The 23,668-nt window shown below is 34.6% G+C and overlaps 1 long non-coding RNA gene across 1 annotated transcript; it reads right to left on the bottom strand.

Moving 5' to 3' along the window:
• Positions 1-17,842: 17,842 nt before the first annotated feature.
• Positions 17,843-22,053, bottom strand: LOC114075067. The gene is made up of 2 exons (XR_003575396.1): positions 21,733-22,053; positions 17,843-18,399 (listed from the first exon to the last, which is right to left on the bottom strand). It is a non-coding gene; the product is annotated as an uncharacterized LOC114075067 (long non-coding RNA).
• Between the last annotated feature and the right edge of the window lie 1,615 nt (positions 22,054-23,668).

Here is a 23,668-nt window from a genome sequence, read left to right as displayed (position 1 = left end):
ACTTAATACTCCAAAAAAGCAAAAGGATCTAAAATCCTTTATAATAAAGAAAAGGTGAATTTGATTGGCCTATAAAAATTAAAAGTGGGGAAATTGAAAAGTTGGTCGAAAGAAAGTTTGCTGGATTCAAGTCTGTTACTAACTTTAAGATGCACAAAAATGGTTGAATATTGATGACATGATAGGCAAACTATTATTCTGTAAATCGCATAGACATGACTGCTCAAGAAGTCACTTCAAAGAAAAAGTTCGTCCCCCTTCAACTTTCCTTTCACATTTCATGTGTATGCCTTAAATAGCAGGGAAGATAGAAAGGAGTTGTGGGAGAGTTTATTGATACGAATTAAGAGGTGCATTTAACCCATAATTAGTGATTTTAACTATGTCCTGAATGCTAAGGAATAGGGGGAAATCCAATAATATGGGTAAAACAGATGGACTTCAATAAATGTGTGATGGAAAATGGATTGGTGGAATTTCCTACTCAAGGAACAAATATACTTGGAGTGACAAACATGATGAAAACAAAATATTTTTCCAAAATAGACTGAATATTCATCAACAAAGAACTATGGACACAATGCCTAGTTGCAAAGCATTATTCTTCCCGGAGGGAATTAGTAACCATTACCCAGCAAAAGTAGTTCTTAATAAGGAGTATAAAACAAGAAAAGCTTTTCAAATATGTAATGTATGGACAAAGCACTCAAAGTTTGTAAGAGTTTTGCAAGAAGGATGGAAGGTACATATACAGGATCGGATGATGCACCAAGTAGTTAGAAAATTAGAGCTACTAAAGAAGAAGTTAAGGGCGTTTCATACAGAAGAATTCCAGAAAATAATGAATGAGGTAAATGTAGACATGGGGAAGATGAAGCGCACACAAATTCAACTACAGAAATGTCCTTATAGCACAGACTGTCAACAATGAGAAAGTAAAATGTATGAGAATTGAGCAGTTCATTTTATATGGCTGAATTATTTCTACAACAAACAATTAAGGGAACTTGTATAAGATTGGGAGGTTTATGAATACGAGATTTCGACTCATTTAGGGCTTGGCTTTCATATTTTTAATGTCCTCAATAACTAATTCATGCTATAAACTGATTTAAAATATTAACATTCAGCGATGAAGGCAAATAAGCAAGCCAAGGACGTTACGGTGACAAAAAGAGCCAAAAAGATGAAAAGCGCTAAAGATACAAAAAGCTGAAAATCGCCAAAGCATCTCGCTGACTCGTTGACTCACAATTCAGCTCGCCTAAAGTTCCAAACAGCCAACCTGGTTAGAAGACAAATTGGCGATGGATTTATACCTTGGGCGACACAAACTTTGATCGCCTAAAGTAACAAAACCCTGAGGTTAAGGAGACACGACAAACCGACGATGGCATGGAGCTATTAGCACATCGCCGACTTGGTCAGCGATGCTCGATTAATCTTGCCTAGTGATCCTAATGGCCAAAATTTGAGAAAGTATAACTTGAATTTCAAAAAGCAGAAGAAGGGTGCTGCCTCAAATCTAGTCATTTGCTGAGTACTTTCTCCATTGTAGAACTTGGAAGTTTCATTGGTTTCTTAGTTTTAGGAGTTTTCTAGTAGATTTTTAATTTGGTATTTGATATGAGTATTCTGGATCAGTGTTATGATGTGGATTATAATACCCAGATTATGGAGAACCTAATTAGTGCTATTTTCTTTCTTTTTATGATGTGTGTAGCTAAAACACCAATTATTAGGTTGTGATGATGTGATTATTTGTTCTAATTAGCTTATGGGTATTTTTTAAAAAATATTAAATGATGTTTTAAAGTACTTTTATTGATAGCCTTGTATTAAATCATTAAGTGTAGTTGTAAATTCAATATTAGCTTAGTGTTCTTGGCTTGCTCGAGAGATAGGTTCTCGAACCAAGGTTATCGAAATCGGTTATCGTGGGTTCAACTCGAGATATATAACCTTTATTTGATCCTACTTATCTAGCTCGAGAGAGTAGATAAATTAAAGTTTTGGTTGTTTATATTACTAAGATTGTTGAGGTTCGAGAGAAATCGCTTGAATGGTAATAGTTATTCCCGAGAAAGCTATTGAATCTTTAGACTAGTTTACCCACTGAGATTCAGCCGATGTTAGTAAATTTCAATTACTCATGTATCAAATTAGCATAGAATCGATCAGTGTTGACGACGTGATCAGATGTGGTTCAATTATTTAGTTGTTGCATTTTTTTAGGAGTCAAATAAGTTGTTTCCTAGTCTTAAGGAATTAGGAGTAGTGGAGTCTGTTTATTAACCTTCAGATTTTCTAGGATATTAAACGTGCTGCTTTATTTTCTTAGTTTTCATCTATTTAAGACTCTTGTATTAGATTGTTTTGCTGAGTATCAACACATAGAAAATTTCCAAAATTGCGAGTCTTTTCTTTTAATCTTTATTGCAGTTAATTTTCTATCATTTGGTAAAAGATACAAAAAGGTTTTTCTTCTTTTTTGAAATACTATTGCAGCAACAAGAGATGTCTTCCGAAAATTTTGTCCAGGCATATATTCCGCGCTTAGATGGTTATTACGACCATTGCAGCATGTTGATGGAGAACTTCCTTAAGTCCAAAGAGTTTTAGCTAGTTGTCAGCATTGGTGTGCAAGAGCCAACAACTGGTACTGCCTTTTCGAAAACACAAACGATAGTCTAAGATTAAAGCATCTCAATGCAAAGAATTGCCTTTTTTAGGCTATTTATCGCTCTATACTAGTAACCATTCTTTACAAGAATTCTCCCAAACAAATATGAGATTCCATGAAGTAGAAGTATCAAGGAACAGTGAAGGCAAAACAAGTGAAGCTTCAAGCACTCTGTGGTGAGTTTGAGACTCTACGTATGCAAGGTGGTGAGTCGGTAACATATTATTTCTCTAGGACGTTGTCTATCGCAAACGAAATGTGAATTTATGGTGAAAGACTGGAAGATGTTACCATTATTGAGAAAATACTTCGCTCAATGACAACAAAGTTTAATTATATTATTTTCTCCATTGAAGAATCCAAAGATATTGCTTGACGAGATGCAGGGTTCTTTGTTGGTTCATTAAAAGAAAATAAACCCACGGGACAAGGATGAAGTAGCATTGAAGGCGGCAATGTCATCGAAAGGTACAAATCAGGAGAACGCCATATGGAAGGAAAAGATTCTCCAAAAGAAGGAGAAAGGCACCACTGGAGATTCCCACGAAAAAGAAAAAAGACTTGACATGTCTCAAATTTAATGTTATAGATGCCATTGATTTGGACGCTATCGATCTGAATGTCGCACTAATTTAAATAGGAAGAGTGGTGGCAGATCTAACTTTGTAGAAACAAAGGGTGAAGAAGAGGAGATTTCACTTTTGATGGCATACACTTCCAAAGAAAAATCTTCAAATTACGTATGGTATCTTGATACAGGTTGTAGTAATTACATGTCGGGACAGAAAGAAGCTTTCTTAGAGTGGGATTAAACATTCCCAAAACAGTGAGATTTGGAGATAATTCACTGGTCTCTGCCGCGGGAAAATGAAAGGTACAAGTCATCTCCATTCATACCATCAGTGATGTGTTGTATGTCCCTGTGTTAAAGATGAATCTGCTAAGTGTTGGTCAACTTCAAGAAAAGGGATATGAACTTAATATACAAGATGGAGTTTGTAATATATGTGATTCTTATTTGGGGTTAATCGCACAGATTAATATGTCATCAAATCGGTTGTTTCCTTTATATATTCACAACCCCACAAAATCTCATCTCTTTGCAAAAGTTAAAGAGAATTCCTGGAAGTGGAATTTTTGCTATGGGCATTTAAACTTTGAAAGCTCGAAGTTCTAAAACAAAAAGAGTTCGTGTTGGGTTTTCCATAGCTTGAGTCACCCAATGAAGTATGTGAAGAGTGTTTTGTTAACAAGCAACACCGGGAACAATTTCCGAAACGCAATTCTTGGAGGGCAAATAAGTTATTGGAGTTAGTGCACTCAAATATCGGTGGTCCGATAAGCCATACATCTAATGGAGGTAAATACTATTTCATTATATTCATTGATGATTATAGGAGAAATAATTGGGTATTTTTCATAAGAGAAAAATCTGAAGCATTTGAAACTTTTAAGATCTTTAGAGTGCTTGTTGAAAATGAAGTAGGTTGTTAATTTGGGTGTTTGCGGACTGATAGAGGTGGTGAATATAACTCACTTGAATTTGTAGAATTTTGTGAGAAAATTGAATTCGAAAGGCACCTTACCGCATCCTACACACCTCAACATAATGGTCTATGTGAAAGGAAAAATCTCACAATTCACTTAGTAAGATATTTTTGGGTATAAGAAATTCGTTGGGGCGTGCATATATTGAATAGATGTCCTACCAGCTCTATCCAAAGCATGACACCTCATGAAGCTTGGAGTAGGCATAAAACCAAATGTTGAGTACTTTCGGATTTTTGGGTTTATAACATATTCACATATACCAGATGTGACAAGGAATAATATGGACGATAAAGGTCAGAAATGCATTTCCCTTGGTATCAGTGACAAATCAAAGGCTTTTCGCTTGCTCAATCATATTACCAAGAAAATCGTTGTTAGACGAGATGTTATTTATAATGAAGAAGCAATCAAGAATTGGAATTATAACAATTCGTTTCAACATATTCCAATTTATGACGAAGAAGAAGAGAAACTAGAACGACCTTTGGAGATCAGGTCACAAGCAAGTCCAACTGTACAGTATGCTGAAAGTTTTGAACATGAATTTGGTGATTCTCAATTGAACAATGAACGTCTGCAACGTAATAGAGGGGCACGAAGGTAAATCATCTTTCTTTATTTTGTAATTTTGATCCTATATCTTTTTCTGATGCCGTTAAAAACCTGAAGTTGCAGCAAGCCATGGATGAGGCGCTAAGATCAATTTACAAAAATGATACTTGGGAGTTGACAAATCTTCCAGAAAATCAGAATACCATTTGTGTCCAATGCATTTACAAAACAAAGTTGAAGTAAAATGGCGAGGTCGGCAAGTTCAAAGCTTGCTTAGAAGCAAAAGGTTACAATCAAAAATATGGTGTTTACCATGTAGAAGTGTTTTCTCCAGTTGCTCGTTTAGATACCATCATATTGGTGATTGCTTTGGTTGCACAAAATGCTTGGAAAATCTATCAGTTGAACGTGAAATTTTCCTTCATACACGGTGAACTTCAAGAAAAGGTATTTATCAAACAACCTCTTGGCTATGTGAAACTTGGTGGTGAGAATAGGGTGCTTAGATTGAAAAAGGCTCTATATGTACTAAAACGAGCTCCAAGAGCTTGGTATAGTCGCATAATTACTTATTTTTAAAAACAGTGATTTCAAAAGTGTCCATATAAACATACTCTTTACATAAAAAGGGAAGGTGCAGGTATCTTGATGGTTTGTTTATATGCGGATGACTTAATTTATACCGAAAGTAATGTGTCTATGATTGAGAACTTTAAGAAGTCCATGATGGTTGAGTTTAACATGTCCGATTTGGGTATGATGCACTATATTCTTTGTTTAGAAGTGAATCAATCTGTTGAGGGTATTTTTGTTTCTCAAAAGAAAGATGTGCAGGACATTCTTGACTGATTCTAGATGAAAACTAGCAACATTGTGAGAACAACAATGTGGAAGGGTCTAAAGCTCGTTAAAGAACATGAAGGGACAAAAGTGGATAACACTTTATACAAGAAAATCATTGGAATCTTGATGTACTTAATGACAACAAGGGCTGATATTATGCACGTTGTAAGTCTCATTAGCAGATTCATATGGAGTCCAAAAGAAATTCATCTACAAGCTTCCAAGAGGATCATGTAGTACTTGACTGGTACTAGTGACCTTGGAATTCTTTATCAGATGAGAGTGGATGGAGATTTGGTTTGTTACACTGATAGTGAATATGGATTAAATCTTGTAGACAGGAAAAGTACATGAGGATACGTTTTTATGTTGGGCTCTGGAGTGATTTCTTGTTTTTCAATGAAGAAACCTATTGTTACTTTATCGACTACCGAGGTAGAGTATGTAGTTGCAACATCTTGTGCTTGTCAAGAAGTTTGACTAAGGAATATTCTTAAAGAACTTCATTTTAAGAAGGATGGACCAACGCGAATCTATTATGACAATACTTTGGCTATTAATCTTTCAAAGAATCCAGTTTAACATGGACGAAGTAAGCATATAGATCTTAAGTATCAGCTCTAGCGTGATGTGACTAAGGATTCAAAGATTAGTCTTATTTATTGTAGCAGTGAAGATCAGGTTGCATACATGTTCACAAATCCCCTGAAACCAGTGTCCTTTCTAAAGCTACGCGATCAACTTGGTGTTTGCAAATTAAACTAAAAGATGTTTCAGATTAAGGGAGGGAATGTTGCAAACGTGATCAGATGTGGTTCAATTATTTAGTTGTTGCATTTGTTTAGGAGTCACATAAGTTGTTTCCTATTCTTTAGGAATTACGAGTAGTGGAGTTTATTTTTTTACCTTCTGATTTACTAGGATATAAAACGTGCTGCTTTATTTTATTAGTTTTCATATATTTAAAACTCTTGTATCAGAGTGTTTTGCTGAGTATACACACAGAGAAAATTTCCACACTTGCGAGTCTTTTCTTTTCATATTTTTTTTCAGTTGATTTTCTATCAATCAGATCCCCGACTATTCATCAATATTTGATTACTCAACAGCTTTTGTAATTATTGTAGTAGTTATTGACACTCTTAAACATCTAATCTAACATTTCTTGTCAAACCATTAATTTACATTACTTGGTTACTACAATGTCTACCTCTAGAACTGATTAGAACACAACCTTTACTTCTTAATTTAATCCTATAAAGTTTCTCTCCATGTGGTTTTGTCCCCAACTCTTTGTTCAATTTTTTACTCGAATACAATCGCCTACTCCTTTTATTGGATGATGTGTAGATTAATGTTTATTATAAATGGTGCCGCTGCCGAGGAGTGGTGTTATTGAATTTTCATATTGAAGTTGGTTTATGATCTGCTTGTGTTATAGTTGAACCTATTTACCATTTGAGTGATGTTTGATCCCTTTGAGCAAGTGACGTAATTAGTGTCAATGGAAGAAACGCCAACAAACTGGGCCAAAATGACAACATTGGTAACTTGAACAATGTGAATGAAGTACTCGTGAATGAGGAACATTTTGGTGGAGTAGGTTCTCTCTGGTTACCTTGGGTTGAGGGAAACGTGGTGTTCCACGTGACAAGCATGAGGGTTAAACTATTGCAAATGAAAGGGTTATTTTGAGGCTTTTCTCATGTGGTTCCCTATGACCATATTCAAAATTTTGTTGACGTTTGTGATGCCTTATCACTGAAGAACATATCCCAGGAGTAATTCCAACTACATTGTTCCCTTTTTCCTTGAAGGAAGAGACTACTAAGTTGTTACGCAACCTACTAAGGGACTCCATTTCTACTTGGGGTGAACTGATCGAAGCGTTATACATAAGGTTCTTTCTTTGTTCAAGGATAATTTCATTGAGAGATAATTTCCAAGGTTTCAAATGTTTGGATGGTGTGCCAATTAACGACACTAGTCTCAACTGTCAAAAATTTCTACTCCAATTCGAACTCAGGAACTCCCAAAAAACAATGTCATGCTACAACATTTTATCAGAGTATAGATTTGCAATCAAAGGTGTGTCTAACAAACTATTCCATGGAGGTATAATGTAACAACCATTTGAAAATGCTTCCAAGTCGCTTGATGTCATGAAGAATATCAGTCTTGCTTTGTACACGAGAAAGGATCGAGTGTATCCTTTGAATGTTAGAAGGACCTCGGAACAAATTTTAAAAAACCATGAAAGGGATCAAAACATGGAAAAGATGATGACCGAAATGTACTTGTTGTCCGAAAATGTCATGAGTAGTGGTCTGAAAGTTGTGAATGATGTTGATATTAGTGCGCTGAGCCTCGATAAGGCACATTTTAAGGCTTTATTTAGTGAGGATATGATCTTTCTTTCAAATAAAGATGGCAGTTTCTGTCCAAACTATCCAATATGGGGAGAGAATAAGGTGGGCATAAAGAGCGTGATGATAGTGTGAGAGACCATGATAGGAATGGTGTGAGCGTGGAACTAGTTGGAAAGAGAGAGATGGGACAAGAACATATGTGTGCCTCCCCATGAGCGTCAAAAGCCTAAAGAGCAAAGTTCTGGCCCTAAAAGCTTTCGCACCAAAGATTTTCTCTCATGCATTAGCAACAAAGTGGAAGGTTTAGAAAAGGTGTTTAAAGGGATGAAGGAGGACGTATCTACTGTCAAACAAACTGTTAATTCTTATTCGGTGTCCATTAAAGATTAGATACACAAGTAGGTTAAATCTTGACACATTTGAATCCAAGGACAAAAGGGGGAGCATCGAGTGGCACCATAGCCAATGCCAATAAAGAAACATTAATGGCTATCTTCGTTGTTCCATGACGTTAAATAAGGCATTTTTTGGGAGGCAACCCAAGTTCTTATGTTATTACTATTCCATATGAATAACATGTATTGAATGTGTAAGTGGGAAATGTGATATTTTGATAAAATGGCAATGAGGTGAGCCAAAGGTTGAGTCAACGACTCCCCGAACAGGCCAACAAGCCCAACTTTAACAGTCGTTTGAACCACCTAACTTAATGGAGGTTTTGTAAAACTTGACGAACTAACGTACTACTCAGTGCATCACCAGGTTGGTCGGCGACGTGAGTCGTGATCACCAATTAGGGGACGAATTGAAGAGTCTTTAAGAGCAAAAGCTTTTAAATTAAAAAAATATCCCTTATTTGATACTTTTTGACTTCAAAACATCCAGAACTGCGTATCTTATTACTCTCGTTATAGTTTACTTTTTTTGGTTGGGATCTATAACACGAGGAGGAATTTTTTTATTCATTTCTAGCCTAGGAAAGTACCAAACTACCCTTGACCTAATTGTAAACCTGCCAATCACAACCCTTAGTAGACAGACTGTGGGCGACGAATGGTCCTTCCCTTAAGGCCATCAACTGTGGTTAGAAACTGGAACATGGGGGATGGACAACAGGATCTCAACCATGGACCGTCATCCCACCAACAGTCGGCTGGTGCGGCCGTGAATCTGGACCTCTAAGCCAAGAATGGGGGTGACCGAACAAGGACCACACCTACGTTCGTTGTTTCACGCATGGGTCGTGGGTGGCCTTCATTGGTTTCACCTGCAACATTTGAAAATAGTTATATTTCCCCTTATTGAATATGGGGATTTACAATATCTCTCCCTTAAGATAACCATCCTCGAATGAGATTCTAGATGTCACTTAGAGCAAAAAGGACTCCAAACTAGAAACCCATCATTCAGGAAACTTCATAAAAATTCATAGAACCAAGGAGGAATATCAACTCCAAGATAGAACATAATTAAAACATTATAAAGAACATACGAACTATCATCCAAACATGAAGCACTTCTCATTATGCACATACCCGAGGAGGAAAACTTTGACTCAAAGCTAATCATGCTCTCATCATCATATCACAAAGTATATATGAAACACATACTCAAATGCATAGATCAAAGGAGGAAACATCAAATTCAAGATAAACATGTTCAAGATATCATCTCATGAAGTCTACAAGCAACATATACTCAATGCACATCAACATAAGGAAAATCAACCAAATAAATTCATTTTCTTTCAAAACTTAAGTTTTTCATGAACATGCCTAAATAAGGAAACCATGGAAATATTTAAGATATACAACATAACGGGGACTAAACATCCCTTTATTAAATAATTTGATTACACACTTTAATGGTTAAATTTTCAAGCAAACCCAATAAAGAATATCAAACTCAATATCTCTTCTTCTAATATCGACATATGAATTTCGTCGACTTTGAACCATTTTCAACCTTTCTCTTATAAGTAAAACCTTCTCCATAGCCTGATATAAAAATTTATGACCAATTAGGGCAACTTCACGCACCTCAAACGAACCTATATGAGATTTGCACCTCCTACCATACAACGCCTAAAATGGAGTCGTATAAATACTCGAGCGCTAGCTACTGTTATAAGCAAACTCAATAGAAAATGGTCACCTCAATTGCCCTTAAAAACAATCACACAAACTCTCAAAATGTCCTCTAAGGTTTGGATATTCATCTTCACTTGCCAATTAGTTTTGGGATCAAAGGTATCAAAGTTTAACACAAGTACAAAGACTCTTTTTGGAAAGATTTCCAAAACCCAGTACCACGATCTGAAATAATGGACAAAGGCACTCCATGCAACTTTACCATTTATCTCAAGTACAACTTTTAATAATGCTCCATTTAGTAGGACACCTTGTTAGGAATAAAATGAGTCGATTTCATCGTCCAATCAACTATAACCCAAATCATGGTATGTTGTCACCTGTTGCGAGGCAAACCTACAATGAAGTCCATATTCAAATCTTCCCGCTTCCAAGTGGGAATATTTATGTGTAGGGAAAACATCTCGATTTCTGATGTTTAAGTTTGACTTGTTGGCAATTAGGTTACTTATCCACTAAATCCGGAACACTTTTTTTATCCCATTAAACCAATAGACCTCTCATAAATCACAATTGATCTTGGATGATCCCAGTTAAATGACATAGTGAGAATTATGGGCTTCTGACAAAATATGTTCCTTCAAGTCATCAACATTAGGAACACAAAAATGAACTTGGTACGTAATTACACCATATCCCCCTTAGGAGAAAGCCTCAACGATTTGTCACCGCTTCTTTCAACTCAACAAAATTGGATCAAGATCTTCACCTCCATCACAAAAGACAATTCGTAGCCTTTGTAAACCACATAACCAGTCTTGGTAAAATTCCACTAACTTAAGACCGAATTCGGCCAATCTATGAACGTCTAGGACCAACTCCTTCTGAACTTTCTAATATGGGCAAATACTAGCATCCATACCAACTAAGAGCATCCACCACCACATTTTCTTTACATGTGGGATAGAGAACACTCATATCATAATCATTAAATAACTCAAGCCAGCTTCTTTGGCGTAGATTGTGATTTTTTTGGTGAAAAACAAATTGCAAACTCTTTTTGTCGGTAAAAACACCATCATAAACACCATATAAATAATGCCTCCAAATCTTTAAGACAAAGCTAAAAACCACCAATTTCAATTCATTGGTATAATAATTCTTCTCATGGATATAAAGTTTCCTTGAAGCAAAGGCAACAACTTTCCTATTTTTCATAAACACACATCCTAGCCCAATTCTCAAGGCACCACAATATACCACAAAACCATCAGCCACTTCTACTAATGTCAACACAGTAGCGTATTCTTGAGCGTATCCGACTTCTTAGAATATACTACAACTACTGCACTTGAAAATATATGAGCAAGAAAAGCTATGTACCTTAGCCAAAACTCGTATTTACTAAACTTTGCAAATAGTTGTTAGTCCTTGAGAGTTTTCAACAAAATCCTCAAATTATTGATGTGATCATCCTCACGTCTCTAATAAATCAATATATCATCAGTGAACACAATTATAATCATATCAAGATATTGTCTAAACACCCTATTAATTAAATCCATAAACGATGTTGGAGCATTATTCAATCAAGACGACATTACCACAAACTCGTAATGACAATACAACGAAGGAAATTCGTCTTCCGAACACTATCTTCGTTCACCCTCTATTGGTTATAGCTCGACCGAAGGTGAATCATAGAAAAGTAGCATGCTCTTTAGAGTTGGTGAAACAAATTATCTATCCTTTGAAGAGGATACTTATTCTTAATGGTCACCTTTTTCAACAGATGATATTGAATATATATATGAAAAGAATCAGCTTTCTTTTTAACAAACAAAACTCGAGCGCCCCATGGGGATATTCTTTGCCTGATGAAAACCTTAGACCATCTCCAACCCACCTACATTTTACTCTCCATTCTCTATTAATGGAGAGTATAGAATGAACACTTCAACCCACCTCCATATCACTCTTTATTCTTCAAATTTAGAGAGCTGATTAACAATTCTCAAAATTTGTTGAACTGCTATTCACACTATATCTTTCACTTTTCAATATTTTATTATTAAATAAATTAGTTTCTCATTAAAGTATTATTTTACATATAATGTCAATTATCTAATTTTCATATTTCTTTGGAAATGTAATGTAATATTATTAAGAATATATTATTTAACATATAGTACTTTCATCCCAAATTAATAGAATTTTATTTTTTTCTATTTTAATCAATAACATAATTTGAATTAATTAATAAGATTCAATATAAAGAATAAACAAATGATATTTTTAAAAATGTTAATTTAAAGATATAATGCGAAATATGATAATTTAAATACAATATAACAATTAAATGCATAAAATAATAATTTAAATACAAGATAAAATACAATGAAAAAATTAATGTGCGATGAAACAAGAATCATGCTGAAAATATGTTGAAGATGTATTCAGATTTTGCAATTCCTTTTCGCAATTATTGCAGAACCGTCACATTTTTTAAGAAAAGAACTACATGATATAATAACTGCATTTTATATTGCACAACATGATTATTGAGGATGAACATGATTATAATGTATCAATTCAAGATGTCGTAGATGCTATAACTCCAACGACAAAAATGGTGATAGATGAAAATATAAAATTTGACGATTTTATGCTAGAGATACAAAAATTAAGTACAAAAATGCTTATTGTAAACTCTGTATTGCATTAATAGAGAATTTATGGGAACATCGTAACAATTTTAATAAATAGAGAACTCTATATTTGGAGCGTAAATATAGTGTGTGGTTGGAGATTGCCACCTTTTCAACAATTTTCTCCAAGATACAATTGCAATGAAACAAGGAAAATAGTATTGGCTATAGTTTCTTTATCATGTTGTATTATAAATCTTCAAAGAATTTTACTTTTCCGGTGATTAACAAAAAATATATCTGTGCACCAATTCCAATAAAGAAATAGGTGATAAAAACGTGAGAACTTTTATCTTATCAGTCTTTTTTACTTACTAGTTGATGCAATTAAGAATAAAGATTGGGTCTCTATCTTAAACCAGGAATGCAGATGACTTCAATAGAAGAAGAAATAATTATTTATGTCACACAACAAAATTAAGAATTAGACAGGAGGATTTACCAAAACAAAAGTAGCCTATATGCACCCGTGTATAGTAAAAAGGATTATCATTTTCCTGTACTATCAAATGCAAATAGTATAAATTGAGCATCTGGAGATGCTGTAATCACTTCTACCCTGAACTGAATCCAATAAAGTTGCATTAGATTGTTTGTTTAAAACTATCCAAGCAAATCTGTTACAAAAATGTCACAATATTACCTAAAGTAAAGATACTCAAATATCACATGTATTAAACATTTGACCTATATAGAATGCATTTGTAACAAAAAGGTCACTTATCCATTAGTCAATAAGTGCTGTCAAGCATAGCGATTAACAATCTATATATTTTGGTCAGTAAGTATTTTCTCAGTTGAGCATAAGTCGCACATGGTGATATTTCATGTAAACCTGTTTAATTGAGATACTCTACTATCTAAGAATAAAATACTTCAGATATAAACAATGGATATAATAAAATTTTATTAGGATTACCATGTGACAATACTCTATAAAAAATGTTTATACTCTTGCCTATGTGAGCATTTTCTAAGATGGTTTGCTCCCATCCCAATTTTGGGTGAATGAGTGATAAACGGTCTAAGTGTAGGGCTTTCTTTTAGGTTATTGTCATGTCTTACTAAGACAAACCATGTCTCATGAATGATAAATACATTACGAAATACATCTCACTGGAGCCTATGTTCGATACTGTTTTAGGGTGTTGGATGTCTAACTTAGGCAAAACATGTTTTTTGAGTGCGGTTATGCAATCTTTGATATACACAATGTTTCTTCTTCATCTACTTGTGTTGAACGATCATGTCTCACCATGTCATAATAATGATCAACTTAGGACTTGCTTTGATCTTAATCCATTTTGAGTAAACAAACTCCTTTCAAGTGGAGTGAGTTTTACCTTTTAAAAATAAGGCATGCCTAAAGTCCCCAAATTTTTGAGCCCCATGTTTTTTTCAAGAATTGATTTTGTGTTAAAATATTTATAGAATAATTAAATATTTATGATAAAAAAATATAACTTTATTATAAATTAATTAATGTATCCACTTTAGTACTTTGTTAAAAATAAGAATTAACAATAAAAAGTGTTGAACAAAAAGAATTATAAATTCTTTTTGTTTCTTTTTAAATTTTAATTTCAAGCATTACTTTAAGCATATTAAAATGACGTATAACAAGTCATCAATTGTTTAGTCACATTCTATGGTTCGAGCTATTATCATTATTTAATATTTATCAACTTATTACTTATATCATTATGTTAACATTACATATAATAGTTGTCTAATTTAAATGATGTTTTTCAATGTTGAGTTGATAAAATCTTACATAAAACTAGTAACAAAAAGAATAATACTAGGCACTAATAATATTTATCTAAATAGTGTAACTATATTATTTTTGAATAAATACGTATCTAAAGTGAATTTATGTTTAAGACCGCAAATTGAAATTTTTCTTTGGGCCCCTTCTTAACGTATTGTAATTTCTTGTTTTAGATTTTGTGAACGGATTCTGTGTAGGTTGCATTATTTGAGATCATATTAACTTTTCAATATGTTGTTGCTTTTATTATGTGCTTTCGAGGAACTTTTCAACCAATTTAGAGGTATCTTCTCTCATCTCTTGTTTGTTTACTCAACTGAATATTATCACACATGTGTGATGATATCCAGTTGAATAAACAAACAATACATGATAGAGCATACCTGTAAAATGGATAAAAAGTTTCCCCGGGAATACATAATAAAATAAAGACATGAAAGGTTATTAAGCTCTCGTTTAATGCAAAATACCCAAAACTCGTTCACACAACCTATAGCAAGAAATGACAATTAACTAATGTAAAAGCCACTCGACTTGGCCCGATAGCTTTCTTAACTCAAAATAGATCAAAACAAAAGCAAATTCTATGTTTATTTAAGCTATTGCATAACAATTTATGATCGTTTAATGCAAGGAGCTGAAGCAACACAAGCGTATGCATGAAAATATTTCATAACAACATTCAGAAAAAAGTGTTCCCTAAGTTAGATTATAAGATAATGCCTTAAAAGTAGCCAATAACATCAGCACCAGAGATATGTATTTTCAAATTTTATTCTCTTTAACTACCCTAAGAGAAATATTTTCTCATTAACCTAACCAAAGAGAAACATAAGTATAAGATATGATATTTTTAAAGTATATATCCATTAAATCGTACTGGTTACTTGCTTCTTGAACTATTCATGAAATTTTTAAAAATGCAAGTGGTAAGTTTTTGGGCAAGCGGAGTTTGCAATGCAATAGCTTGATTCACTTACATTCTCATTGTACATGTAAGTTAGATTTAACTGAAACATGAAAAGAATATCTATAAGAAAAAGCACAGTGTACATTCAAATACTACATCTAAAGAATATATTATATATAATCAGAGTAATTAAATCATTCCCTTCAAGACAATAGGCAATGATCCATGTGCGGCAATTTTGAGATCACCAAGACTTCATTCTTGAACTCTTCAATTTGTTTTCCCGAGAAGCTAGATAAATGTTTAAATAAGTAATTATTACATTCAAAAAAAGACTAAAAACACATCCAAAATAAAATATTCAGTGTTGATTAAGAAAGAATATAGAGAAATACAATTGAACCATAAAAAATAATCATATTGATTATGTGTCAATTAATAGTTGAAACTAGCAACTTTGAAGCTATTTTCTGTTATTTTTCATCCCTCTCATGCATGCACCTAAAAAATATGCATTCACGCTCTTTGCCGCATCACCATCGAGGGAGGTCGAGATTATCAATTTACAAAGTTCGATGAGATAATTAGGCCAACATAGAATTTAGGTGCGCACTAAATAAAATTTGATAAGTTTATTGACTTTCCAATATAATTAGCCACCTTTTAAATATTTTTCTTATATTTAAATGAAGAAATGGAAATATAAAGGTGAAGATCTTATTGATTTTTCATATAAGAAATTGCAACTAAACAAAAATTAGGATTGAGAATCTTTTTATCTTATTGGGGTGTTAATGAATACCTTTGTTAGAGAAGTGGTGATGTGTTGGTTGCAATTGTGATGAACTTTATTTGTTAATGCCGTGATGGGATCCCAAGAAACAATTACTAAAGCAGGTCAACAACAATGCTCACATGGTGGCGCTATAAATAGTTTTCATGGTGTCAAAAGAAGAAAAGGAAATAGACCAATGGATATTTATTTTTGGGGGAGGGGCGAGCTACCAGGAAAAGGATAAATAAAAAGGAAGATCAGCGCGATTCCGAGTGTTATTTCCTATAATCTAGGGTTAAGGGATTGTTTAAATAGTGATATAATTTTTACGTATCATTTATAATATGGACCTTTTCTGGTACAACTTAAAAACGATCAATTTTAATAGCATTGGTGTTTCAAGTGTATTTACAAATGAATAAATAAAAACAAAATGTTGATATATAGATTAACAAACACCCTCTCTAGATGACCAAAACTACCGCATGCTACACTGAACAACAACCCCTGAACCCCCCTCCTTCCCCCCCTCCGATCCACCGGAATAACCAAATTTGTCTACTACCATGGCAGAAGATAATTAAAGATCTGAGACCTTCAAAGAAGTGCTGGATGACCAGAGACTTAATTAGCTCTATGGAAAGTCCTAAGGACAAATAGCCTTGGAAGGAAATATTGAAATTAAAAAAATTATGCAATAATCTTAATGAAGATGATAAAATCATATTCTGCCAACCATTGTGCATATCCGTCATTTTAAATTCTTCGAGAAACGGGTAACACATGCCTTCCTAAAGATAAAATTAACAGACATATTGAATTTGACAAAGCCACTAACTCTAATAAATCTACAATGGGACTACCACATTGTAAAAATAAATCAGTTGCAATATATGCAAAAAAAAAAAATCATGAAGAACCTTGATTCGTTGCGGGGATCTTGCTATCTGTCAAAACATGGAAACAAAAATTCTTCCTCCAAAAGTCAACTCTAACGAATACAACTAATGGGCTAGATTACCCTAGTTATAAATAGAATTCTGTGATAAAAACATAACATAAAAGGTGAGGAAGAAACTAGGGGCATTGCTCAAGATTGACACTTGCACCTCCACCACAATCAAAGGGCGGTATGGAAAAATCTATATCCATTTCCCAATTGAGGTTCTAGTCAAAATAGAAGTGTTGATTGGGAACCGTAAGCAAAGAGTGATTTATAAAGGGGAGGGAATAATGTTTATTGATTACGGTAGAATAGTCCACACCCTATGAAAATGCATTGAAAAAGCTAACTATTTAGAAAATCCTCACTACCCTCCACAACCACCTAAATGAATGAATCAGTTGGACACCCTAGAAATCGTATCATTTCCTAATAGGAGGAAAACTGCAACACAGAAAGAAGGCATATGAGCACAAAGGACTCAATAGGAAAACAATCAAGACAGGAAAGGTCATAAGACCCTTATTAGAGTATGTTACAAAACACCGGTTCCCCTATGCAAGCACTAGCAGACTGTGCAAATATTAATGAAAAAACAAAAAAAAAAAAACAAAAAATACTATAATTTGAAGAGGGTGCCGCAACTCTTAACTCTAAGGCCAATGTCACAGCTGTAAAAATATGAACACTGCCAACCAAATGCTTTTCATAACCATTACAGAAGAGAGAGAGAATCCAAAAAAGAAAATCCCATCATGGCTAGTAATTACGCGACCTTAAATCCGATGGGAAACATAGGGCCCCATGACTTAATGACTAAATATCCCCTTCCCTCCCCTAATTCTCCGATGATCAAAATAGCTGCTACAGGCCATACTCAGGGTATTTATCACCCTCTTGCCAATGACAAAACTATTGAAGTCGCATCACGCATCTATAAAATTAATACAAACATGATGGATGATGATACACCACAAAATACAACTAAGCAAAAGGACTTAGACGCAAACTATAGTAAGTATGCATCCAACCAAATGCCACCACCAAATATACAAGAAAACCCACTGATCTTCATGACAGAGCCGATGACACGCACCACACTCCGACCTCCTCGCTAAAGCTAGAACTGCAAGACAATCATCAGACCTTCCAACTCATGAAAGCAAGACATTGAGTGACACTAATTCTCATAGATCCGGCATACCTAGCAAAAATCATCAAGCATGGGATCAACAACGGGATAATAGAATAAGGCAAAGAAATATGAATGCAGACACAAAGATAAACCCAGATGTGTGGAAATAGGAACACAACCACAATGTAGGAACTAAGTGTATTGATGAGCGACACATTCCAGAGCCTCCCCTTCTATCGCACTCTCTCATACCTAAGTAGTGCTTAGGGTCTTCCCTTACTACCTAAAATACCTCAGGCGGTCTAGAACATACTATACTCACAAATACCACAAATAGAAGGAGAGAATAAAAACCAGAAGGAATGGAAACCTCAATCCTATAGCTTATAGGAAAAAACAATTAGGAACGATAAGAATGTTTAGGAGTTCGAGGAACCCTTCAACATTGGAGTAATAGTCTAGTTTCCACATGAGATTAAGAGATGCACCTTGAATTTTAGGAACGAGAAGGAACTATCCATGAAGTAGTGGTACAGAAACCCATTTGAATATAGATCTCGAGTGGAGAACGAGAATGGGAAGGGCTTGTAGGAGTAAACAACACAACATGTGTTTTTGATGATGTTTATTATGTGGAACAAGACATGATCCGATAACGCGAGCTTCAGGCGATGGTGTAGAGCAATGGTGAACATTCACATGCCCGTGATGCTCGTTTTACATGAAAGAAAAATTAATACGCATCAAAGCCTTACTGATGAGCTCAAGTTTGACTCACAAATCTAGTTTTCTATAAATGGTATCTCCGAACAAATAGTTATAATATTAAATTGTGACACACTGAAGCTGGAAAACTTGTCAATAACCCCAAAGGAATCCATATCTTTGTCAATTTACTATCGAACTCCCCCTCTTTCTTTTTTTTTTTAGTCGTCTATGCTATTCTTGACTTCCACACTAGAACTTACATCTGGAAAGAAGTAGGTAGCCTCTCAAAGACGAATTCTGGAGAGTTGCTCAGGTGGAGACTTCAATAATGTCCCCATGCCAACGAAAAGCTAGGAGGGATTAACATTAATAACAATAGGGTTAGTCTCTTCTTGAATTGCTTGAATGAATGCAAAATTATGTACTTACAACATAAATATTGTAAATATAATTGGACTAACAAGAGATATAGGAATAGAAGCAACCTTGTCTTTGAATGACTATATAAGTGTGTTTGAAATGATGCCTAGATAAAGCTTTTCCCTGACTCTATAATAGCCCACCTTCCCAGAAGCATGGTTGACCACTGCCCTATGATCATTACACTTCATAAATAATGGTCTAAAACTATTCAGAATGAAGACCATGTTGTGTGGGAACCCATCATTCAAACCCCTGGTCCAGCATTAGTTTGATAACCAAGATACCTTCTATGCATCGATAAATCCTTTCCAAAAAGAGGCCACCTCTTTGAATACATTTGCCTTTGGAAACATCTTCTGAAACATCAGAATAATTATTTCAAGAACAGATGTCCCTAAGATACCTCAATAGTGCCTTCCTTCAAGATCTATATTCTAGTCTCATTCGAGAGTACAAAAACCTCCTCGCTACTGAGAAAGAATTTATAAAAAACAAGCCTCATATAAATTGTATTAGAGAGGGTGATGCAAACACCATATCTTGCAAACATCTACAGTAAATAGAAGGAGAAGAAATTGTATCACCTGAATGAAGGGCGATAGTTGAAAGCTAATAGAGTACCAAGATGAACTCATGACCCACATAACTAGATTCTTAAAACCCTCTACACCACTAAGCACAACCAATCCAATAGAAAAAACATCAATTAAAGGGGAAAATACCTCTGAGGAAATATCCAATTCCATTTACTCCCCCCATTGGATATAATGAAATCACCAATGCCCTCAAGTCCTTGCACCCCCTCAAAGCCCCTAGGTTTGATGGACTGAACGACATGTTCTACAAAAAATACTGCAATATTGTTTGTGGCAAGAACATAACCTTCTCTAATGTTGCTTTTCAAAAGTACCACATGCCTACCTAAAACATAACTATCATCATGTGCATCATCCTGAAATGTCCTAACCCCTTAACCCTCAAAAGATACAATCTCATTGGCCTGTGCAATACAACTTACAAGCTTGTAAGAAAGATCTTGGTAATAATAATAAAGCACATCCTTCCTTCTATCATTGGACTCAATCAAGCAAGTTTCCTTCACAACAAAGAAGCTTCAGACAATGCTATCATTGTGAAAGAATACATCTCCACTTTAGGGAAGATTGAAGGACAAAAGTCTAACAGGATGCTCAAAATGACATCGAAAAAGCCTTTGACAAATTGGAATCGTCCTACATAAGGGAAACCCTCTAGTACTTCAACTTCCCTCATAAACTCTCCAAGCTCATCCTTTCTGCATTTGTACTATCTTTATTGTCATACTTGTCAACTGAAAAAGAACTAGTTCCTTTAGACCCTAAAAGTGAATTAGAGAAAGAGACCACCTGTCTCACTGTCTCTTCATCATTTGTATGGAAAAGCTCTACGGAGACATTGAAAGAGATTTAGTACAAAAACAATAGACCCCCATTAACAATTACTGTAAGAGGGATAAAACTTTTCCATATTTTATTTGCTTATGACCCCTGATGTTTGCTAGAGCTAACAATAAGAACTGTAGTGCCACCTCCAAGATCCTCAATGTTTTCTGCACCAACTATGGACAAAAGGTGAAACTTGACAAATCCAAATCATCCACTCTAAGAACTCCACCACATATACTAGAACAATATGTTCCACTCCCTTAAGGATAGAAGCCTCACAAATCCTTGGGAAATACCTAGGCTTGCCAATCATCCAACAGAAGCCCAGGAATACTGACTTTCAATAAATCATTGACAACATGATGAAAAATATGTCTCGCTGAAAGATAGAATTCCTCAATATTACAGGTACGGTAGTGCTTGCGAAGGACTCCCTTAGTAGTATCAACTTTTATGTTATTCAATATATAACAATGTTATGCAATATTACTAGCTCAATGAACAAAATCTAGAGAGAATTCATCTAGGGGACAACAGAGGAGACATGATAGTATACCTTCTTAATTGGGGGACACTCCGAAATTAACACAGGATAACATATAGGGAAAACATGAGAGGGTTAGCATATAGAAAAGTTAGATACGGAAATCAACTATTTTCTCAAGCCTATCCTTGAGGATCAGAAACCAAATAATGTATAGAGTAAAGTCCTAATGAGAGGATACTTGAAGTCCAATAAAATCTCCAAATAAGGAATTGTCTCTAGAACATGGAAAAACATTCAAAATGGTTTGATAGACATATCAAAGAAAGCAAAGTGGATAGTGCATATAGAAAACAGATTGACCTTTTTCAGTGATAGTTGGCTCCCATATTGAGACTATGCGAAGCATTATCCAAGGCCCAACGACCAATGAGGAAGGAAAAATTGAGACTTTCGAAATCTATCACCATGAGACATGGGAATTTGAAAAACATTCCTTCAAATTGCATGAGTGTACGAATAGCATGGTTAACCGCCACCTCTTCCCACAACAGGGAACTAAAGAATATGTATTGGATTGGGGACTGACAAGGAATGGCTTCATCTTAACATGTACAACGTACGACTATATTAAGGATAAAACATTCAAGCACCCAGGGGTGCCAAATGAGAAGCTTAAATGGATCTGGGCTGCAAGTGCGCCCGGTGAAATCGAAACATTCGTCTTTTTATTGCAACATTGAAGACTGCCTAAAAATTAGTCCCTTCAGCAAAAAAGAATGAATCTCCTCAACCTTAGGAATGTAAAGAGCGGAAACCGGGTAAGATAAATATGAGCAATTGGACCGATTAATGGAATAAACTTATGGGGAAACATTTAAACCAATGGATGGACCAGAATACTCCTATTCCTTTCTGGCTCTGGAACATATGGCTAACAAGGAATAACAACACTTTCAATCGCCAAAGCAGTCCCGTTAGTGACCACCAAGCCATCTCTCAGGCCAATGTGTAGAGTTTACTCATTGGCAAATAAAGCACTACAAAAGAAAATAAACTGGTCCATTGGATAATTTCTGTTTTAGAGCATACTCCCCACACAAACACTATAAGAGCTGAACTGTTAGCAATGCGAAGAGGGATCAAAATAGTTGTAGACCACAGATTCACTCCTCTTGAAATAAATTTTGATTCTATTGAGACTATTCAAATGCATTAAAAAAAAACACTAATACACTATATGAAAAATGTTGATGTGTGTAGGTACTTGATGCGAAAACTTAAAATCAATAGATGACCCATGTGTTTCAGGTGTAAAATAGAGTAGCAGACAACTTGGCCAAGAAGCTGACGAAGGTGACATTTTTTTATGAACTAGGCATTTTGCTAGCTAGTTCTTCTAGTGCATTCCCCAAAACAAGTAGAAGAACACAATCTAGGAACTATGTACAATAGTTTAACAAAAATATTTCAAACAATTTCTAGGGTCGAATGTGATCCAGTTTAGTGGAAATGGGCATACCACTGAGGCGAATTACCTATAAATTTCCCCACTTAATTTATATTAATTTATTAACTTATTTATTGACAAAAAATAAAAATTTTAAAACTTTGTTATTGTTGTCTCAAATTATTAAATTAACAATAAAATAAAATAAAATAAAATAATAAATAAAAGTGAGAATGCATGTTAGATATAAAATCTTTTTTAAGAACATGTGATACAAATTTTAATGGGATAATTTCATTTTTCATTACCTGATTTGTACCTTTAAGCAATCTAAGAAATTCAAATGAGTGTTGCATGGTGTTTCTTCCACTCGACGACACCCAAGTAATCACAGAGCTGCTCAAAGGCAACATAAATAATAGTAATAAGACACAGTACAATAGATAACATATCAAAACATTCTTGTCCAACACTAAGATTACTTGTTTACCCTACAACCTTACTATTAACGTTGGCATCGTTTAAAACTACTTCTTAATAAATATCAAAGCAAAATCTTTTTTTAAAAAATACCAAACAACCTACTCATAAATTGTGGCAACTTCATTATCATTCATGTTGCTTTTTCCCTGGCCTGGGCTAAATAAATTACAAACTTAATTGACAATGCCTTGTACCTTATTTTTAGTCATTCAACTCAACTATATACAACATCACACCCAGTAAATCTACTGTTTTCCTTCTAAAGGATCTCAGATCGGTCCCTCTCAGGGGAGGACCTACTTGTTTTTAGGTGAGTTTATATGAATGCACTTTGTTAAATGGATACATTGTATGTATATATATATA

The sequence above is a fragment of the Solanum pennellii genome, chromosome 12, assembly GCF_001406875.1.
Source record: "Solanum pennellii chromosome 12, SPENNV200".
In the NCBI taxonomy this organism is placed as follows: domain Eukaryota; kingdom Viridiplantae; phylum Streptophyta; class Magnoliopsida; order Solanales; family Solanaceae; genus Solanum; species Solanum pennellii.
This window is presented reverse-complemented; position numbering and strand designations above follow the sequence as displayed.